This window comes from Ursus maritimus, unplaced genomic scaffold, assembly GCF_017311325.1.
Source record: "Ursus maritimus isolate PB19 unplaced genomic scaffold, ASM1731132v1 scaffold_25, whole genome shotgun sequence".
Taxonomy (NCBI): domain Eukaryota; kingdom Metazoa; phylum Chordata; class Mammalia; order Carnivora; family Ursidae; genus Ursus; species Ursus maritimus.
Window position 1 is genome coordinate 30,884,964 of NW_024425008.1, and position 20,277 is coordinate 30,905,240.

A 20,277-nucleotide genomic window follows, 5' to 3' on the forward strand; every position below is an offset into this window, starting at 1 on the left:
CCCTGTCGCGCCCTGAATGAGGCTTCTTGCTGTTTCTCGGATTGCCAGGGGAGATTGGATGCAAGGAAGCCTGGAACAGGCACTGAGAGGCCAACACACATTAAATTCGGCTTCCGAGGGGCCGGGCGTCCCACAGATCCCCGGGAACACGGAGCTTGGAGGCGGCCTGTTAGTCTGTTTGTTCTTTCAGAAGTGCGCCGGGGAAGCCAGGAGTTATTGTTTCCCGAAAGGTAGGCGCTCATCGGGTGGGTGGTCCTTGCGTTTTCCGTGTGCTTTGATTCCCTCCCTCTTCTTTTCAGGACCACTGAGGGGGTTATTTCCCCTCGCCCAGCAGCGCTGGGGGGGCTGGCCGCACAGCGCATCTGTGCTGGGTTTTCCCACAGGCTCCCCCCAGGGCAGCCTGGCTGCCTTCAGAAAGCCCTGGGCAGCCCGTGGGGGAAGCAGGGCTGCAGCTGCGGGCCCCTCCCTCTGCAGCGGGCTTTGATCCGTTCTTGTGGGGGCTGTGTGCGGCCTGACCTCCCATCTCCAGCGCCTCTCAGGTGGAAAGTTCTGTTCAGCCTGTCTGTGGCTTCAAAGGCTCTCCCTCCTTCAGGCTGGGACGAGACTGATAATGGTTCTCATTTTGTTGTGTGATCTCCCAGCAGCCCCCATCCTTCCATTGACAGGCTTCTGCTTGTTTGCTTGGGCTGCTTTGGCCAAACTCAAACCACCTTTCTGGTTGAGGAAGCACATTGACATCCTCCCCCATGGAGGCGCCTTTGATGGCTCAGATGTGGCCTCCAGCCCAGACAAAGGTGACCGGGCCACTGCAGCTGGGCACCTGGCGAAGCAGACTCTGGGCGTCAGGCAGGGCAGCCGTCGGAGAGGCAAAGGACTACCCAAGCCTGCAGCCTTCAGGAGGAACCCTCAGCTCCCCTCTTCCCACTTCAAGGGAGCTGATGCTTTCTGCTCCTGCGCCCTGCAGGAATCCAGCTGTGGGGGCTGAGGTGTGCGCCACCTGTGCCCCTGCCTGGACCTGGCTCTGTGGCGGAAAGGCCCCGAGGCCTGAAGACACCAGCTTCCCAAGAAGCCGAGCTATTCGCTGTCTTGAGCCGCAGGCACCAGGCCAGCCAAATTCGGGAAGTTCCTTCTAGGGCCTATTATTTCCAATGGCTGTGGCCTTCTGGCCTCAGTTCTCAGCCGAAGGGGTAAACAACAGCTGAGCAGCCACTCCAGGGCCCACTTCCAGCACCCTCCCCACACGGCCGCTGACCCTGAGCCTGGGCCTCCCAGCCCCCTGCCCAGGGCGAAAGGACAAGACCAGGGTGACCCGGGTGGCTGTCCGCGAGTCTGGGCAGGATGGCCGCCTCACCAGAGGTCTAGGCGGCCTCGGAGCAGCGCGCTGAGCCTCACCGAGGATGGGGTTAGGCTGCACGCTGCCCTTCGGTTTCCTCATATTTAAAATGAGGGTGGCCAAGGGCAACAGGAGCGGTCAGGAGAGCATCCTTCTTCCCCAGCCTGATAGCACAGTGCTCTTCCTTCCTTTTGATCGTACTCAAAACAACTGCTGCCCTAGAACAATGAGCCCGGGAGGAGGCCGGAGGGGATTTATTATGCTGTTGTCCTGTGGCACAGGCTCGCCTGACTTTATCTTGCACCGAGGTCTGCGTAGGAGGAAATCTGGCAGGCCCTCGGGTCGCCTCCCTGCTCCTGCACTCCCTCCGACTCAGAATGCTGGAAGGACAGGGAAGAAGCTGCCCCATCAGCCCTGCCCCAGCCTAAGCAGCAGTCAGAGTGAGATGAGTCCAGATCTCTCCAAAACTCTGTGATTCTGGGAAAGGCACAGGGACTCCAGGTGTCAGGCCTGCCTGAGTCCAACCTGCTGAAGACAGGGCCCCCAACAACGTCCATCTGCCCAGGACGGGGCTTTCGCAGAGCCTCTCTCTCCAGCCAGCTTCCTCTCTCTTCTCCGGGCAGGGGGGAGCGGGGGTAGTTAAGCCGGATGGGTTCTGTTTGTGGACTGGCCAATGTCTCACATGGGAGAGGCCACTTGATTAGGGGTTTCATCTCTTCCCCCGGCATCGCCAAGGGGGGACAAAGGCTCGGAAGCTTGGGGCTAAGAGGATCTTGATCAGTATCAGTTGGGACTAGATTTTCCTGGAATGTGGATGTTTTGCCCCCATCTGCTATTAGCAGGGTCTAACCAGATCTTCGCCCAAACTGTAGTGTCAATGGTGCTAATATTTAGAAAATAAACAAATCTTTCTCGTCAGCCAGCCGGGCACTGTGGGATGCTGTGCAGTGCTCGAACAACCGTCCTTGTGGGGCTTGAATCTTCCATAGTGCTGTGGATTCAGCACAGGTCTGGTGCTACCATCATTCCCTGGATGACCTTGAATAGGCTACATGACCTCTCAGAGCCTCAGTTTACTCATCTGTAAAATGGGGATGAGAATACTAACCTCATAGAACTGTTTTGAGGCTCAAATGAGATAATGCATGTAAATTACATAGCACGTGTTAAACGTTCTGTAGAATATGGTCACTACTATTACCACCATTTCAAATAGGTGTGAGGGTCTGACCTGACCTCATCAGATCCTGAGTAGCATCCTTGAGTGAGCTGTGGCCCACTCTCAGCCGTGAGGGGCGAATACACGAGGATCTCAGGAGGAAACAGGCCTGCAGCACAAAGTTGACAAAGTTCACCCCGGACGCCAGCAGCAAATCCAGGCACTGGACTTGGTTTTCTAGATTCTCTCTCTCTCCTGTCACATCATTTCTCCGTGCAACCCCATTGTATTAGTTTCCTAAGGTGGCTGCAACAAATTGTCACAAACCCCATGTCTGAAAACAATAGAAATTTATTCCACCACAGTTGTGGAAGCCAGAAGTCCAAAATCAAGATGTCGGCAGAGCCATACTCCCCCTGAAGGCTCTTGAAGAGAACATGCCCCTGCTTCTTCCAGCTTCTGGTGGCTCCAGCCATTCCTTGGCTTGGGGCTGCTTAACTCCAGTCTCCACCTCTGTACTCAAATGGCCTCCTCTTTTTCCTCATAAGGACACTTGTCATTGGATTTAGAGCCCACTTGGGTAATCCAGGATGATCTTATCTCAAGATCTTTAATTTAATTACATCTGCAAAGACCCTATTCCAAAGAAAGTTACATTCACAGGTTCCAGGGGTTGGGATGTGGACATATCTTCTGGGGGCTGCTATTTAACCCACCACATCCATCTGCCTGGCAAAATGTCCTGCTGGATTATGACTAAAGAGTGGGGACAAAAGCTCTCACTTGCGGCTGGTGAGGAGGATCACCTATTTCCATGTTGACATCACTGGTTCTCTACTTGGTCCCAAGAAAGGGGTGTGGTCCATCTTCAAAAGGTGATTTGGCTGTTCCTTCTTTGTTTCCTGGAGGGTAGTGAAGACAAGTTCCTTCTGTCCTGTGAAACACTGAGACAACCCTGTGTTCAATGGCAGCACTCAAATCAGAACTGTGTCCCAGGGCTTCTTGTCCTTAGCCAGGTACGCTGGGGTTTCAAAGCCCATTGTGCCCCTGCGAAGACCTTCTTCCAGTGTGTTGAGTCTCCTTCCTGCTAAGCCCACTGGAAGCATTAATTCTCCCAGTGCTCACACTCCTCCCCTTCTTCTCTTCTCCTTGCCATCTTCCCGAGGCCTTACACTCACAGAAAACGTCCAGGAGACCCTACCCCTCTCTTTTCTTAAAAGCCTCTTCTGGCTGTCCTCCCTTCTCAGGGCCATGCTCTGACAGCTCCCCCACTGCTCTATTTCCACTGTTAGCCCATGTTCGCCCATAAAGATCCACGTCTAACAGAAAACACATTGTCCCAGGGCTTCCCAGCCTCTCTCTTGGAAGGCCTTCAGCTACCAGACTGTGAGAGAAGAAAGATTACCATGCAGCAGTATTTTTAATTCTTCCAATCAAATGATACTTATATATAGATTTAACATAGGCCTTGACTCCTTCCAAGTGGTTTCAAGAAAGAAACCAGCTCTATGCCCCTTCCCTCTGACCAGTGTGGTTCGGTGGGACTCTGCTGATGGCCTGGCCTCTCTCCTCCACAGTTACTATGAATAACTTTGCTTTTGTCCCTTTCTCTTTAAAGGTGTTCCTCCTCTTTCTGGCTCACAGATGGTGATGGGTGGCATGCGGAGAGTTCAGCTTTCACAAATATGAAAGCTCTAAACATTGGATCCCATACTAACAGAATCCCACACACTGACGGGAATCTAGCTAAAGGTGGAAAGTCATTATGACCCTACAGTTTTGAAAAGGGGATGGCTGTGACTCCCATAAGAATAGAATCTGACCCGTGCTTGTCCGTTGCTGGTGGGAATGTAAAATCGTTCAGCCATTGAGGAAAACAGCATGGCAGCCCCTCAAAAAGTTAAAACGTAGATTTACTATATGACCCAGCAATTCTACTTCTGTGTAAATACCCCAAAGAATTGAAAACAGTTACTCAAATAGATACATGCCCGTGCAAGTTCATAGCAGCACTATTCACAATAGTCAAAAGGAGCCAACAGTCCAAATATCCACCGCTGGATGAATGGATAAGCGAAATGCAGTATATCCATATAATGGGATGCTACTCAGCCAGGAAAGGAATGAAGTACTGAACTATGCTACAAGATGGACGGACCTCAGAAATATGCTAGTGAAAGAAGCCAGACACAAAAGGTCACATGCTCTATGTTTTTATTTACCTGAAATATCCAGAATAGGTAAATCCATAGCGACAGAGTGCAGACTGGTAGTTTCTAGGAGCTAAGGTGGGGCGGGGTTTGGAGAGCCCTGACTAATGCCTGTGGGGTTTCCTTTTGGGGTGATTAAAATGCTAGATATTGGTGGTGGTTGCATAACATTGTGAATGTACAAATTGCCTCTGAATTGTTTACTTTAACATGTTTTGTGCTAGGTGAATTTCACCTTGATAAAAATTTCAAACGTAAAAAAAAAAAAAAGAGTAAAAGAAAATCTAACCTTTGTGCTTCACACACACATCACAGCCCCTGGTCTCACGCTCACTTCAGATGTCCTTCCTTCCGGGGCACACCTGGGGCCCATTCTCGGCGCCAGAGCACCAAATCGGCTTATGGGGCAGATTACTGTCAAGCTTGCTCTTGATCCCACTTCTGAGGCACATCCTCTAAAATTCCATGACTAAAGCTGAGTCTACACAGCAGCAACCAAATGTTTGAGCAGAGAACAATGGGTGTGGGTGAGAACACCTTAATAGCCAGACTGTTGTTTCCCAATATTTTGTTTCTGTGGCGGTAAAGTGGATTTTCTAAGCAAGATTAATAGGTTTATACATTTCTCCGTCTTTAAGAATTTCTACAGGCTAGCAGAAGACGAAGAACACAAGTGATAAGATACCTAGAAAAAGAGGTTCAAGGCCTCTCTGAGGCCCACCCAGGGTTCTCTTTGAAACTATTGTTTGTTGAAATTATGGTGGAAGAAAGTTCATGCTCCCACTGTATTTGTTCCAACTTCATTTTTAGGAATAGAAAGAGACCTTCTTGTTTTGTGCTTCCAGAACAGAGGATTTGGGACTTTGAGGCAAAAAACCCTTATCAAAGGAACTGGGGCCATGGGGACTTCCCCATGTTAATAGGATAGAACGTGGGAAGTCTGATAACTGAGCTGTCATTCATCCGGGCACTCGCTCCCTCACTCACTCCACGGGGCCTGCTGGGAGCCAGCAGGCAATGGGCCAGGCCACTGGCTGGAGTAGTCAGAGGGGCCCAGTGCCTGTCCTGACTGCATTTGCAGCACCGTTTGGAAGTGGGGTGCACACACTGGGGGCATCATGGCTGTAGTGCGCATGCTCAGTCCGAGGGCCACGGAGCACCCGGAATCAGTGCCTGAGGTGATAGGGAAAGCCCCCCTGGGGTTGGCGACATTTGAGCCCAGAGTTGAAGGAAGGGGGGGACCCGCATCACAGGCAAGTAAGCTCAGCAGTGGCGTATCTGGGGAAGACGGCATGTGGTTCCCATGAAGAAGGCCGCACGCATCATCTTTCCTACATAGGAAAGACCTGGAGTGACTGAGGGGCTGTCCCTGGAGAGGTGGCGAAGAGGATGGGTTTAGGGAGGACGCTGGAGGCTTTTGCCGAGTTGGTGACCTTTCATTTCTTAAGCTGGGTGTTGGTGCAAGGAAGCTCTTTATGCCTTTTTGTATGTGTGAGATCGTCTCAACGACTTTTCAATCTCTGTGGGAAAGCTCCTGGTACCGGGAGGCTGAGGAGCCCTTGCAAGCCTAGGAGCTTCTGAGCCTCCCCCTGCGCTGGCACGTAAGCTGCTGTTTTGTTACTCCCTTTGCCAAGGTCTCCGAGGCAACACCTCTACAGAAAAAGCAGGACGGAGAGCTTGACCCTCCCAGCCCTGGGGCGTGCGGTTACTGGAACTGAACGTTTCCCATCTAGGGAAGTGTGAGGAGAGAGGAACGCGTCTAAGCCCCATTCTGTGTCCTCAGGGACAGCTTACACACCCCGTGATGGACACTGCCCCAAGTTCTTTTTCAAGTGAATTTCCCTTCAGCTACACTGTTTGCTTTTCCTGCCAGAGCATCCTGCCCCCTCCAGTGCAGCCCCGAGGAGGAGACCCAGCCCCTGCCTTCCTGGTGTGCAGAGCTTAAAACAAGAGCCCTCTGCCCATCGGACATCCTTACCATTTCCAGCTATTGAGTGTAATCAGGTGTGCCAGGATCTGATTTCAAAGCCCAAATCCAAGGGGCTCAGAGGAATCCTTTCTCCCTGTTGCTCCAGTGGAAGACAAAGGGGACTGAACAAACAGGATGTGCTGAAGCCGCACAGAGCGCTGCCCCGGCAAGACGGCCGGCCGGGCGGGAGGCAGGGCTGCACCGGGGCTGGGGCGGTGGCATGTGCGCTTAATAGTGGCCGAGAGAGAGAAGTCAGAAGCAGGACAAGAGCGAACACACGGATCCATCTGACTGCCTCTCTGGAGGATGGTTCCTTATGGATAGTCACGCTCTTGCAGGGTCTGGGGAGTTAACAGAATCCCTACCTACCAGAAGATCCTGACTCTGGCCATTCACCTTGCAGAAGCTGTTAGTATTTCTAGAAATTGTGGGGCAGAAGAGAAGCGGAACTCAGGACTGGTGCGGGATGCAGTTTGGGGGGAAGACACATGGGTCACAGCCCAATGTTTGGGTCCTGGTGATTCCATGTGTTTCTGTTCCGATTTCTGTCTCTTTTATCCCAAACTCTAATTGCTGGGTTTGGGAACTCACATCTAGTGAACTCTCTCAATCATGAACTTGACAAAGGGTCCAAAGTCATTCCAGAGAACAGAACCCTTCTTAGGAGGATAGTTCATCCTCTCCCTCCTACTGCCCAGTTTTATATGGGAGAAATCAGTTTAAAATTATATTTATCAGGCACCTGGGTGGCTCAGTTGGTTAAGCCTCTGCCTTTGGCTCAGGTCATGATCCCAGGGGCTTGGGATCAAGCCCCATATCGGGCTCCCTGCTCAGCAGGGAGACTGCTTCTCCCTCTCCAGCTCCCCCTGCTTGTGCTCTCTCTTTCTGTCAAATAAATAAATAAAATCTTTAAAAAATAAAAATAAAATAATATTTATCAAGGCCAGATTTGAAAGCAAACAAAGGACATTGAAGGCAACAAGAGTAGGAAGCCACTTGCACTGGAAGGGGAGAAGCCCCTGGGGATAGGCTCCCCCCCTCACCAATGGCGGAACTTAATGGCATCTGCCCCCAGTTCACCATCTTTCAAGATATAGTCACCGGTGCTTTCAATCTGGGGTACTTGGAATATTGCTACAGGCACTTCTGGTTCTTCCAGGCACTGGGGGACACACCTCACATTCTGTGGATGAGGCAGGAAGGACAAATGTCCTCCAGGACACAGGGCAGTCCCACGCAATTGGAGAACTAAGCCAGCCTTTTACTAATAGAGCAATACTGTCATTTTTGACACTCAACTCAATTGGTTGTTTTTGACACTCAACTCAACCCTGAGCTTCTCCGACCTAGAGTCTTTGAACATAAACCCTATAGAAAGAGTATCTGAGAGGGAGTAGCAGATTCTAAAGGTCACTGTTGGTTCTAGATGAAATAAAAAGCACCCAGAAAAGGAAAACCTGCATGACATCTATAGTTCATCATTGTCTCTAAAGGCAACTCTGAAATAAATCCAAAAGCTTCCAAGAGAAATTTTAATCTGGCATAAAACATCGGTTTATGGAGATGCCTCCCCCTGGGGCTAATGTTCTGGGACGTTGGGATTCAGAGGCTGCTTCTCAGATAAGATAGTTCTGGGCATACACTAAATTGCTTTGCCCCTGTGTGGTGTAAATAGCTGGCATATGCCAAGAAGGGCTAAGAAAGAAAATCACAGCTAGGAGTGGGTATATGGAAGGCACAATGGACATGCTGGTTATAAATGATTTCTGTTTATGTAAAGAGACAACATGATTGGAGCTCTTCCTTAGTTAAGTGGCCAGAGTGAAAACTAAGTGGGGATCCTGGGGGAATTCTAGCTACATTAAATGAACTAACTAGGGCAAGTTTGGGAGGAGGCGGGGGGAAAGCAGCAGACACATCCAGATATTTCTTAAAGGGAGAGACTTGATGAATCCATCATTCTGCTCATTAGCAAATGACCTTCCCAAAGAATCTGAATTCTAGAGAGAGTTTGAGCATAAAATTGCACAATGCCTTTCAGAATTTGATTTGTGATTCGAGATGAACTGCTGACTCGGGTTACTCAGCCAGGGAGGGTGGGAATGGCAGGCCCATTCATCAAAAGGTGGCAGGAGAGCCCTTCAGGTGATAACTGAATGAAGGGAGAAGGTGAGCCCAGGTGGAGAAGAGAAAGCCAGGAAGAAAAGAAATACCCCTTCTCTCATCTCCTGGTGTGGCCAGGAGGAGATAGATCTGCTTGAAGGAAGCCCAGGGGGCTGGTCTAACCCGAATTCTCTTTCAGAACCAGAGTGACTGGAGTTTGTCTGAGTAGAACTGAAATCTTTGCTCCGCCACTCACTAGTTGTATGACGTTAGACAAACTACCTAACCTGAACTTTGGTTCCCCATTTGTTAGATGGGGTTAATGGTACCTGCCTCAGAGGGTTGTTAGGGAAACAAGTGAGCATTTATTGAGCACCTTATATGTGCCAGGCCTGGTATCAGATACTGGAGAGACAATGGTGAAAGGGCTGACAGATTCACGAGATCACTTATGTAGTGAACTGGGTGCAGACACTGCCTAAGCACATAACAGCTGCTCAACAAAGTCCTTAGCAATGTTCTCTAGCCTAAAATTGTTACAGTCATGCTGTGTGGAATGAAGAGAGGGCAGACAGGCAAGGTTTTGCTGAGTGGTGATAGTGGAGCTGAGACCTGAATGACAACAAGGATCCAGTCCTGGGATCTTTGCCCGCCCACCTCCTTCCACTCTACCAACTAGGCACCTGCTGTGTACAGACGGTTTTGCCAGTCCGTTGGGCTTGACATTACACAGCACTTTGTAGCTTCAAAACTGGCTTTACATATCAGAACAAATGTCAGCAGTGTTCAAATTTGTTCCTTGGAGCAAGAGTTATTTCATGGAGAGTCTGCAGGGATGGTGGGAGAGATTTTGAATTCATATTTCCCTCAACTAGAGCAGTCTTTGATTGGTTTTATATCCTGGACCCCTAAGAAAAATCCAACCTATTTATCGAGTGTCCTTGATGTGCGTGACACTGCTCTGGTGCTTCGGGCATTCAGCGAGCAAATCAGAGATGCCTGGCCCCCAGAGCTTATATTGTAGCAGGGAAGACACACAGTGAATGGTAAACATAATGAGTTATTTATTATGTTGCATGGTGATAAGTGCTTTGGGAGAGGAAAAGCAGAACAGAATGGGGGTAAGAAGAGTGGGCTGCAGTTTAAACAATATAGGTCTCATGGAGAGGGGGCATTTTGGCAAAAAGTTAGAGGTAAGGGAGTCATGCCGATATCTGGAAAAGGAGGTGAGGGCATCAGCTATGGGACTGTCCAGGGAATAGATTCCTGCAAAGTTCAGGGTACAAAGTCTGTGAGGGGAAGAGTGTTTGGTGATGAGAGGAATAGCACAGAGAATGGGGTGGGCATGGCAGGTGAGCAAGGGACAGCAACAAGAGATGGGATGGCAGGTGCTGGTGGACACATTGGGCTCTAAGGGACAGTGGAGAGCCTTTGCTTTCAGTCTGAGTGAAAAGGGAGTCACTTCAGAGTTCTGAGCAGAGGAAAAGCTTCATCTTATTTAAGTCTTACAACTACAGAATGGGTCATCACATTAACGACCCCCGAAGGCTGGAAGACCATCCATTCATCTACATGGTCATTCCCATGGCCCCTTGGAACATAGACTGGGCAGATTACTTCCATGCCCATTTTACACATTGGGAAATTGTGGCTCAGGGAGGTCACAGGGGTTCTCTGACCCCACACAGCTGGAATGTGGTGGGCTGGGGATCGAAGACCTGCACCTCCCATGACTTGGTCTCGGATGGGTTGCCAGACACAAGGGGCTGGCAGTCACGGCACTGTCTCTTGTGTCCTTGAGTCTCTTGTGTCCTTGAGAACTGTTTCAGTGCAGACAAAAGACCACCCGGCTATACTTGGTTTTCTGAAATTAGTATTTTATTTATTAAAGTCACACATTAAAAAACTCAGTTGTCCCTGAGGTCACCTTTACAAATCTTATTTTACTCTAGTTATAAATCATAGATGCTCAAGAAAAGTTTGTGATGTCCTCACATTTCAAAAGCTCCTTCCCTGCCTTATGCCTTAACAATGAACCCAATACATTCCACCTAGTACATCACACATCATGTATCCCACGATAAATCATGCCAGAAAGGAAGAGAAAGCCCTGTTGGAGGTCTGGGCCAGACATGACCGTGACCCGAGGCCTGCAGGGTGGGGCAGACTTCCTGCCAGGCACCCTGTTGCTTGCCAGGGTACCATGACAGAAGATTCAAGAGGCACCTGGATGAAGGAAGAAAAGGAAAGGCTTTCTCTTCCCCTGTTCTCTGTCTCCCTTTTTTATCCTTACTCTGGAGAAAGCTTCGTGAGGGCAAAGTTGCAGGTTGATGAGCAGAGGCTCAAGGGGCAGCTTTCCAGCGTAGACTCTCCAAGCCCCTCTCCCCTTATGTCCGCTGTCTACAACCCCCACCCCACCCCCAGTGCATCACCGCTTTTCTAACTCCTCTGCCCTCCCTCTGCCTCTCAGGACTCCAGTCTTTCCCGGTCACCCTCCCTCCTGCTGCCTTCCTCCCCTCCCCTCCCCTCTTCGGGCCTTGGGAGCTCTCTGCTCTCCCCCTCCATGCGTGTCCTTCCAAACCCACACTCTTTGTTGCTGAATTCAAGGTTCTCAATACAATAAAGCTTTGATGATTGGCCCCGATTGAGAAGGAATGTCAGCTTAAATTAATGAAGGGTCTGAATAATAGAATTTTAAAGCAAAGTTTAGTTGCTTTCACATTTGTGAGACATCCTTTCCGCAGGGAGAAGCCTTTGCATTCAAATGCAGTAAAAGCTAACGCTGAGAAATGGGGCAATATGTCTTAGAGACTCTTTTAAATGCTTTAACAGAAAGGGCCCTCTATAATTGGCATATACTTTCTTTGAATCTGAGTGTTTCTGCTCCTAAAACCTTTCATTTTTAGTGACCAGCATTTCTTTTTATCAGAGATTTTACTGGGCTTCTCTCAGCTCTACCACAGTTTCAACTCCTGAATTCTTTATGACAGAGACATTTCCACATGAAAAGTCTCTAAAAATGTTTAATTTTCCATTTCCTGAGCAATACACGAACTGTTGCAGAAAATTAAAACCTTAGAAATAACAATAAATGAAAGCCTTATAAATAATAAAAGAATTCATGTCCCAGTTTATATCACTTTAAGGTGGTAACAATGCACGTAAGGAACGATCCTGCACAAAAATCCCCTTTCAGGAGTCCCGTCCAAAAGAGAACCATCTGCATCTGACTGGGTCTCCCTTTCTTGCAAAAATAAGGCATCCCTGAGGTAGGTAAAGTCCCACGCTTTCCCATCTCTCCCATTCAGTACCACAATGCCTCAAACCATTCCCATTTCCGAGCTGCCGCATTCCAGCCCTGAAACGAACACTCACCAAGATGAAACGAATATGGCAAATGGTAACAACGATTAAATCTAGATAAGAGTACTTGGGTGTTCAGTATGCTATTTTCTCTACTTTCCTGAATGTCTCAACTTTTCATACTAAAAAAAGAGAAACTTACCAAGTGGTAAGAAGAGCAAAACAGCCAAATAACCCGTGCAAAAGAAAAGGACTGGTTCTAGTGAACGCTACCCTCGTCTTCCTAGGGATTCCCAGTCCAGCATTGGGCAAGGCTGAGCCTCGCTCACAGGTACAGCCAACAACAGAAGTGCATGGTGTACTTCTTAGCAGTGTGCCCACATTTGTAAGCCCTTTCATACACATTCTTCTTTTTTTTTGGGGGGGGGATAGGTAAGGCAAGTGTTGTCCCCATTTTCCAGATGAGTAAACCAAAAGATTTGGTGACACTACCTAATAATGCTGGCTCCGTTACTGCTTTCTTACAAAGCAGAAGGCATTGTTGTAGGCGACTGCATGTATTAACTAATTTCATCACTACAACAACTCTTGAGTTACACGTGTAACTTGCTCAAGATTGCAAAGCTGGTAAGCGGGGCTGGAATATGAACCCAGGCAGCATACTCATGAGCCGGAGCTCTGAAACACCTACATCCTCATCTGATGACATTACGGATGTCTTTCCAGTAGTCCAAGAGTGGAAATCTGGCAGCCTCCAGGGTTCATTCAGACTGTAAATGTGCTGATTCGGCCCATCCAATATTTTACAATTTTTGAATTAATTGTCATAATTTAAAAATTTATTTAAAGAAAGATTTCATGGGAAAATCCAGATTTCTTGTTCTCTTGAAAAATCAGACATACTGGCAACATTAAGCTGGCATCCCACAAAGCAGTAATTGGCAGGAACAGAGTATACGTGGCCCCTGTAGGCAGGGCACACTCTTTCCAATTTGTCACATTCCCCACTATTCCCTATTATTGCACCTGGCCTCTTTTAGCAGCCCTGATACCTAGCATGAGCATTTGAGGTTGCAACTCCTGCACTGTAAAAATCTACACCCCCAAATAAGTAGAATGTAATGTCTGCCCTGGTGGCACTCCCTAAGTCATATATTCATCCATCTGTCTATCCATCCAACCATCTTCAAGTCAAACGTCCATCTTTTCACTCTGCCTATCTCAGCCACCCTCCCCACCTAGCTTAGCCATTCTCAAACTGACTGTACAGAGTCCCATCCACCATTTCTTGACCAATATCTATTCTTCTCCCACTCAGAAGGACAGCATCAGAGGATGGGAGATGATCTGTTGAGGAAAAGTTATGGCAGCTGTTATGGACTGAACTGTGCCCCGCCCCCCCGCTACTACCACCAAATTCATAGGTTGAAGTCTTAACCCCCAATATGACTGTGTTTGGAGATGTGCCTTTAAAGGGTGGCAATTTGGATTAAATGAGGTCATAAGAATAGGATCCTAATCCAAGAGGACTGGTGTCATAAGAAGAGGAAGAGACGCTAGGAGAGCACACATATGAAGGACCATGTGAGGACACAGTGAGAAGGGGCCCATCCGCAAATCATGGAGAGAGGCCTCGGGAGAAACCAAACTGACTGACACCTTGATCTTACCCTTCCAGTCTCTAGAACTGTGAGAAAATAAATTTCTGTTCTTTAAGCTATTCTGTGGTGTTCTGTGACGGCAGCCTTAGAAGACTAATACGGCAGGAAACTATCTTTCATGTGTCCCCCACCTACCCTGCCATCTCCTCAGCCCTCAGCCCTTTTCCCCTGCAAAGTTAATCACCTGACACCCAAAGCCCTTTGGGCTAGTTACTCAGAGAAATCGTCAGCAATCCCAGTTAAGAAGGTCTGCTATCTCTCCAGTGGTGTAAACACAACCATTGGGATGGGCTGGAAGGGTAGGGGAGAGTGTGGGAAGATGCCACTAACGAATTCCGTCAAGTGAGATGCACTCAGGACATCTCGCTAAACCCCATGTACGTGAAAGAGGGAGACACTGCCCAAGTGCAGAGCATAAGGAGACTCTGCAGCTGAGATGTGGACGTGGAAAGTATTAGCAAAACCTAAAGTGGCTTAAGGAACACTGAGAGCCACAGGTTCGTCCAGCTAGTTGGCTGGTTTTAGCAAGCTGGGTTTTTCCTGGACAGTCTGAGTCCAGCTTAAAAAGTGATGGTCAGAATAATTACTGTAAAATTGGCTTCATCTTAAGGCTTCCTATGGGTTTCCTCCAGGTGTTCTGGTTAGAGAGGCTTATGTTATTAACACAAAGATAGGTGGTTGCTGATTAACCCCAGAAGGACCTAGAGGACTGGGAGAAAGCCAAACTGGCTTCTGCTCCATCTTTGCATCAGCTTTTAAGCTGTCAGAGTGGTAAGGACTGTGGAGTTGGACGGTGGAGTTGGAGAGACAGGCTGGACAAACCCCAGATGGGTTTTCAGATCCCAGGGGACAGACAACGGCAATAGATTTCAACCTCAGATCCTAAATGGAATGAGCAGAGATCTGGAAGTAATCCAGAGGAACTGGCTCTAGAATCCCACAGCAGCAGGTTTAGAAACACCATCAGAACTACCTTTCCTGCCATCATAGGCTCCTAGGGAAACTGCAATTTTAGTCAGTAGATAGAAGTTTGAACAAGGTTTGATGAATGATTTAATCAGCACTGACATATCCAGAGCTCAGGAAAGGGCAGGGAAATCCAGGGTTGTTTAGACTTGCCTCTAATTCACTTCTAGCCTCATGTCCACGGAAAAGAATACAGATGCTGACATTTGAATATAGGTTTGGGGTTGGCCTTTTAACCAGCTGATGGGGTATAAAAGCCCAGTATCATCATTCAATTTCCCCCCAGTCCTCTCCTCGATGTGTGAATTCAGACAAAGCATAATTTCTCTGACTCAGATGAAACAGGGCAACACCACACAGGACCAGTCCTCTAAAAATATCAGGGAGATTTGTGAAAACTGCCAATGAAGAGCTTTGAGCATACTGGAAGAACACAACTGGCAAAGACCTTATCTACACAGACTCCTTCACTTGTCTTTCAAACCATATTTTGTAAGTAAATTGCTTGGGATTTGATATTCAAGACTCTGGGACCAGGGCTCTATAAGGCCTGAGGGTGGGGGCCTGGGGAAATGCAAAGGTCTGAGATGGGAACTAGGAATCCTTGCAGGGGTCAGAAAAAGCTCTGGGGGATTAGCAGAGCCAGACTATCTTCCTGCTGTGCTCCATCTGGGTCTCTTGATGGAAGTTTCTCATGCTTCTGCTGATGTTTGATTTTGGGGAAAGGGAAGCTGCTCCAAAGATTAGGAGAAAGAGGAAAGGTACTTGGGTCCCATGGTGGGAATGGGTTTTCTTTAGCTAAGAAAGGGTTTTATTTCCATTCCTCCTTCCACAACTTCCCCAATCTTTCTTATATTCTCAAATAAATTTTAAGAGCTCTTTCTTCCCACTCACTAGCCCAAACCCCCATGATTGTGCACTTCAACAGGGTGAGAAGCAGGATGCTGGATCAGGGGTTAGCAGATGAGCAGTAATGGGAGCCCAGGGTATGGCTGGAGATCAGGCCTACAGTGATGAGATGGGGGAGGAAGAAGCAAGAGAGAATGAGTACCTTTGCAGCAATCCATTAAGGGTTCAAAGAGCCCACTAGGGCCCCTCACATCCTCATCCCCTCATAAACCCTCTAAAAGAAGCTGCCTTGCCCCATCTTCTGCAACTTAGGCAGCCATGCTTGCCCACAGCTGACTGGCAGGCTAGTGACCAATGATGTTACCTGAGACAGAACAACAAGATGAGCCAATGAGATTGTCTCTTAGGAATTTTAACTAAGAATACCAAGGAAAAAAGCCAATGGGAACTGAAGTTGAGAGGCTGAGTTATATAAGGAGGAGCTCAAGAGCCCAGGGTGAGCCACATGCAAGCTGAAGTTTGAGTAAGCAGAAACTGCATCTATAGGGCCTGTCTGCTGGGACATGAGTACCTCAGGCAGAAATGCAGAGGGAAGCAGAGACTCAGAGACTCTGAGGTAATAAATCCCCAGGGCTGCCTCTGCTCCTAAAGGCTTTCCAATTCCAGGCCACTTATACTCTTAAAAATACCTGTTTCTTTTTACCTGAAGTAACTGAGACTTTTCTCAATGAAGAGAGCCCAACTATAACTAATAATTTGTACCAGTTCTGTGTAGGTAAGCTGAAACCAAATTATCTGAAGACATTTGTTTTGGGGAGAAGGAGTAGGCTGTTCCCTTAGCAAACACAGCTACTGCCATTGCTTACTTGGAAGCAATATGTGTACTTGAGATCAGGTTTTAGGCAGGAAATGGTGTGTCCTAATTTTTCCCTTCGTTCTTATGATGTCAGGGTAGGCCAAGACTATGTTTGAATCCTGAAGAAAGGAGGTCTTGGCATCTATAAAAAGTGGGCTGGTCTGTGAAAGCCAAGTCCTTTTTAAGTTACTAAGATCCAGGTCTACAAATCTCTTAGAAGGAAGCTTTAAACCATGACTTTTTACCTAGTTAAAAGGAGCAAAGAGGTGTGGCAGCCATGTTGGTTCACCAGTGGGATCTCGTGAATCATTTCGCATCTCCAATTTCAGGGCTTAGGAGGGCTAAACTGGAAGGAAAACTGAGAGCAGCTCTTGTCAATATGAGACCTCATCTATTATGTCCACAGCCTGTTGGAAATGTCCCCCGGCAAGGCTGCCATCAGCACTTGACTGAAAACACATGGAAACAGCCCACTCAGAGCAGGAATTCATTATTGGAAGAATAATAAGGGAAAGTTTTTTTTTTTCTTCCCCCTCCTCTCTCTCTCTCTCTCTTTTGGGAGAGCTGCTTTCTGGAAAAGTCACAGGGCTTAGAGGGAATTTGAATCATGTCTGGTAATAAGGGGAGGAATGGAGGAGAAAAGGCACGTTTCCAGAAGCACTTTCATACACAGCCTGATGGTTATGGGCAACTCAAAATTAGTTGTTCCATCTTAGATGTATTACTGAATTCAGGCCATGGCTCCCTTTAACCCCTTATCCTTTCCTAGAGTTATTAGTGTCTGATAGCTCCAAGGGAAAAGTACCCAGAGTGAACTGGTTTTCTGTGGCTACTCCTCTCTTTCAAAATGGTTGCCTAGGGACTAAAATGGGCTATAAAACTATTTGGTCTTCTTTCCCCAACACTAGCCCAAGTCTTCAATATACACTGGGTGATCCAAGGGAAAGGTATGTGTAAGGCATGAGTATGAAAGAAGGAGGTATGTGCCAGCTCACTGGCTACAGCATTATATGGCAGACATTACAAGTGTTTACTAAATATCTAGCTCTCCTTCCCTTCCAAATGCAGGGGAGGTTTGTATTTCCCACCTCCTTGGAGCTGGGTGTGGATGCAGGACTGCTTGGCCATGAGAGCAGAAGTGATGTGTGTCAATTCTCGGGGGAAGCACTTATTGCCAGTGTACAGCCCTTCTCTCTCTTCCTCTACTGTGGCAACTGTGGAAGTACATGTTGATACTAAAATGGAATACTGAGTCATCATATGGAGGACAGCATCCCGGGAGAGTCTCTCAGACATGCAGACTTTAAGTCACTAAGATTTTGGGGGTTGTTTGTTTAGGCACCAAAACCAAGTCTGTCCTGACTTATGCTCACTATTGGTTGGTCTTCTCTCTTCCCAAATCTGTTTGGAGTTCTGGAGAACTTGTGCTCCATCTGAACACTGTGCTCACTGAAATTCAGAGAGGTAGGCAGTGTGCTTTCTCTCACACTTAGGATATTCTTTTGAGGATTGCAATGGGCTCCCTCCTTCCATTTGAGCAAAAGTGGAATTCTGTAGTAGAATAAAGAAAGCCCTTCCACAGCCATAGGACAAAAGTGATGGTGACAATATTGAAACCAAAGCTCAGAAAGAAATGACACTCCCAACTGGCTCCAACACCACACTTTTAACGTCAGAATCTATCTGATATTTTGGACTTTCTCTTGCCTTCATTCCCTGCTTCCCCCTTACCTAATCCTCATTCCCCAGCTCCAGAGTTCTCATTTGGCAATCCTGATTTTGCCAGATAATCTTCTAAATCCTGTCCCTGAGTAGTAACCTTGCTCACAACATACAACATACAAGACCCAATGCATAGAATTCAGCACTTCTGGGTTAGTTCAGAAATGTTTACTCTGTTGATAGGGATCAGTGCTAAATCCTTACTAGGACTGCAACACATCAACAGAGTAGCTCGGAGGTCAGCACAATTATGGAAACAAAGTTGGACTTTGAGAGATAAATGTATGTGCACACACAATCATAGAAAGAAATCAGCGAGTAGCATCCAAGGTCGATAGAAGATCCCTCACTAGCCTCTCATGGCAGGTACCAGTTTGGCAGCTTCTCAGCTCATGAATACCACCTGTGTCTTCTTTCTTGTGAACATTTCCTGGGGCAACTTTCCTGAGCACATCTCCTAATCTTTAGTCATGGTGGCAAGAGATGGAGGTAGTGATGGAGTCTCTACTAAACTCTTAGCACCACTGCCCAGACTTTCTGTAGCCACTCCTTCCAGTGCAAGATCAAACCACTAGTACTGCTGCTGGTGATTCTTAGAAAAATATTCACGGAGTTACTAGTATGTGCATAGTATTGTGCTGAGTACTTTAGTGAATTGAGGATGACGAGGAGAAGCTGTAACAGATATGAACAGAAATACTACATGGGTGAGGGGTGAGAGGGGAAGAAGTAAGACTGAGTGGGTTCCAATCTACCTTCCATCACTTTCTAGCAAGAGACTGAACTTTTGCCTCGTTGCTCATCTGCACAGGAGGAATGATGTGAAGTCCTACTTTGTGAGATTGTTAGGATTAGGTAAGCTTATGCATATGTAGTGTGTGTCAGACATGCAGCAACACTTAATAAATACTGGCAAGATGCAAAAACAGTACGTAGGTCCTATCCTGGCAGTGCGGTGTGTGGTGAAAAGCCCTGTTGGAACTGGGGATTGATTTGTCAGTCACTGGGTGCAGAGCATCATCTTAGGGTTTCCTAGGTCAAAAAAATAGGCTCAATAAGGGAGACATCTAATCCTTGCCATTTGGGATTGGGAGATGTCTTCCTTGTACCTTTCTCAGACACTGCTGAGTGCCCTGTTTTAATGTGCGAACTGTTTAGCTTTTCTTTCTTGGTGGGCAGTGAAAGTGGAGAGAGACCAAATAAAGAGTTGCAGAGAATAAAACATCATTCTCAACTTCTCAAATAGTCCCTTGATGTTTGAAATTAGTCAATTCATGTAGTAAGAACTGATAGAAAATGTACATTTAATCAGTCGCAAAAACTCAGTGTGGTTTTCACAAATGTTCTACTGAAGACCACAAGTTCCCAAAATGCATCTCACTCCAAGGGAGACAAATGACCGCAGTCTGGAAAGTCTGCCTCCCCGACCTCTTCCAGGTCTACCAAAATCCTTCCTGCCTTCCAATGCCCAACACATTGTTTGCTCTCCAGGAATACCTTCCCTGATTCACTCCAGCTGCATAAAATGGTCCTACTCTTGCTCTTGCAGCATGTGGCTTGGATGTACATCTATCATATCATTTTATTTTATTCTGTTTTATATTACAGTTAGTAGTATATGAGTCTTTTCCATTCCTCACATCTCGAGGATGGGACGCATATCCTGTTGTTGTGAGCTGCACCGCAGCATTTGGCACGTGCTCAACAAATACTGAGTTGTTAAAAGACTTAGTCATTCACTTGCTCTTCACTGATCCGTACCTACTCTGTGCACAGCTTTCTGCTGGGCACTGACAGGAAACATGAGATAGAATAGGACCTGACTGTAGCCTCCAGAGCATTTAAAAATCTCTGGAGGGGGAGTAGGTCCAAAGCTTCTATAGAAGGCAGCCTGGGGGTCACTAACAACTTGGGTAAGAGAGGTCCCCAGGCCAAAGGCTGGGAAGATCTGATGTCTGCCTTTGAAGGAGCTGAAGTCCCCAGGCCTTGCACTAAACCCAGTCTTGAGGTTTTGGTTGGAAACTTCATGGCAGTAGGAGGGCGTAGGCTGGGTGTTCTGCTGGAAACGACTAAATTACCCTATGGGTCACCAATTGGTTTATTTGCTAATTGACTGGCCCAGCTTTGGCCTTTAAATCTAAAGAAA

General features: G+C 47.5%; 1 protein-coding gene across 11 annotated transcripts in view; it reads right to left on the reverse strand.

Annotated features, from left to right (window-relative positions):
• The window catches only part of RAD51B (RAD51 paralog B), a 677,123-nt gene that overhangs the window by 96,975 nt on the left and 559,871 nt on the right, over window positions 1-20,277 (reverse strand). The window lies entirely within an intron of this gene.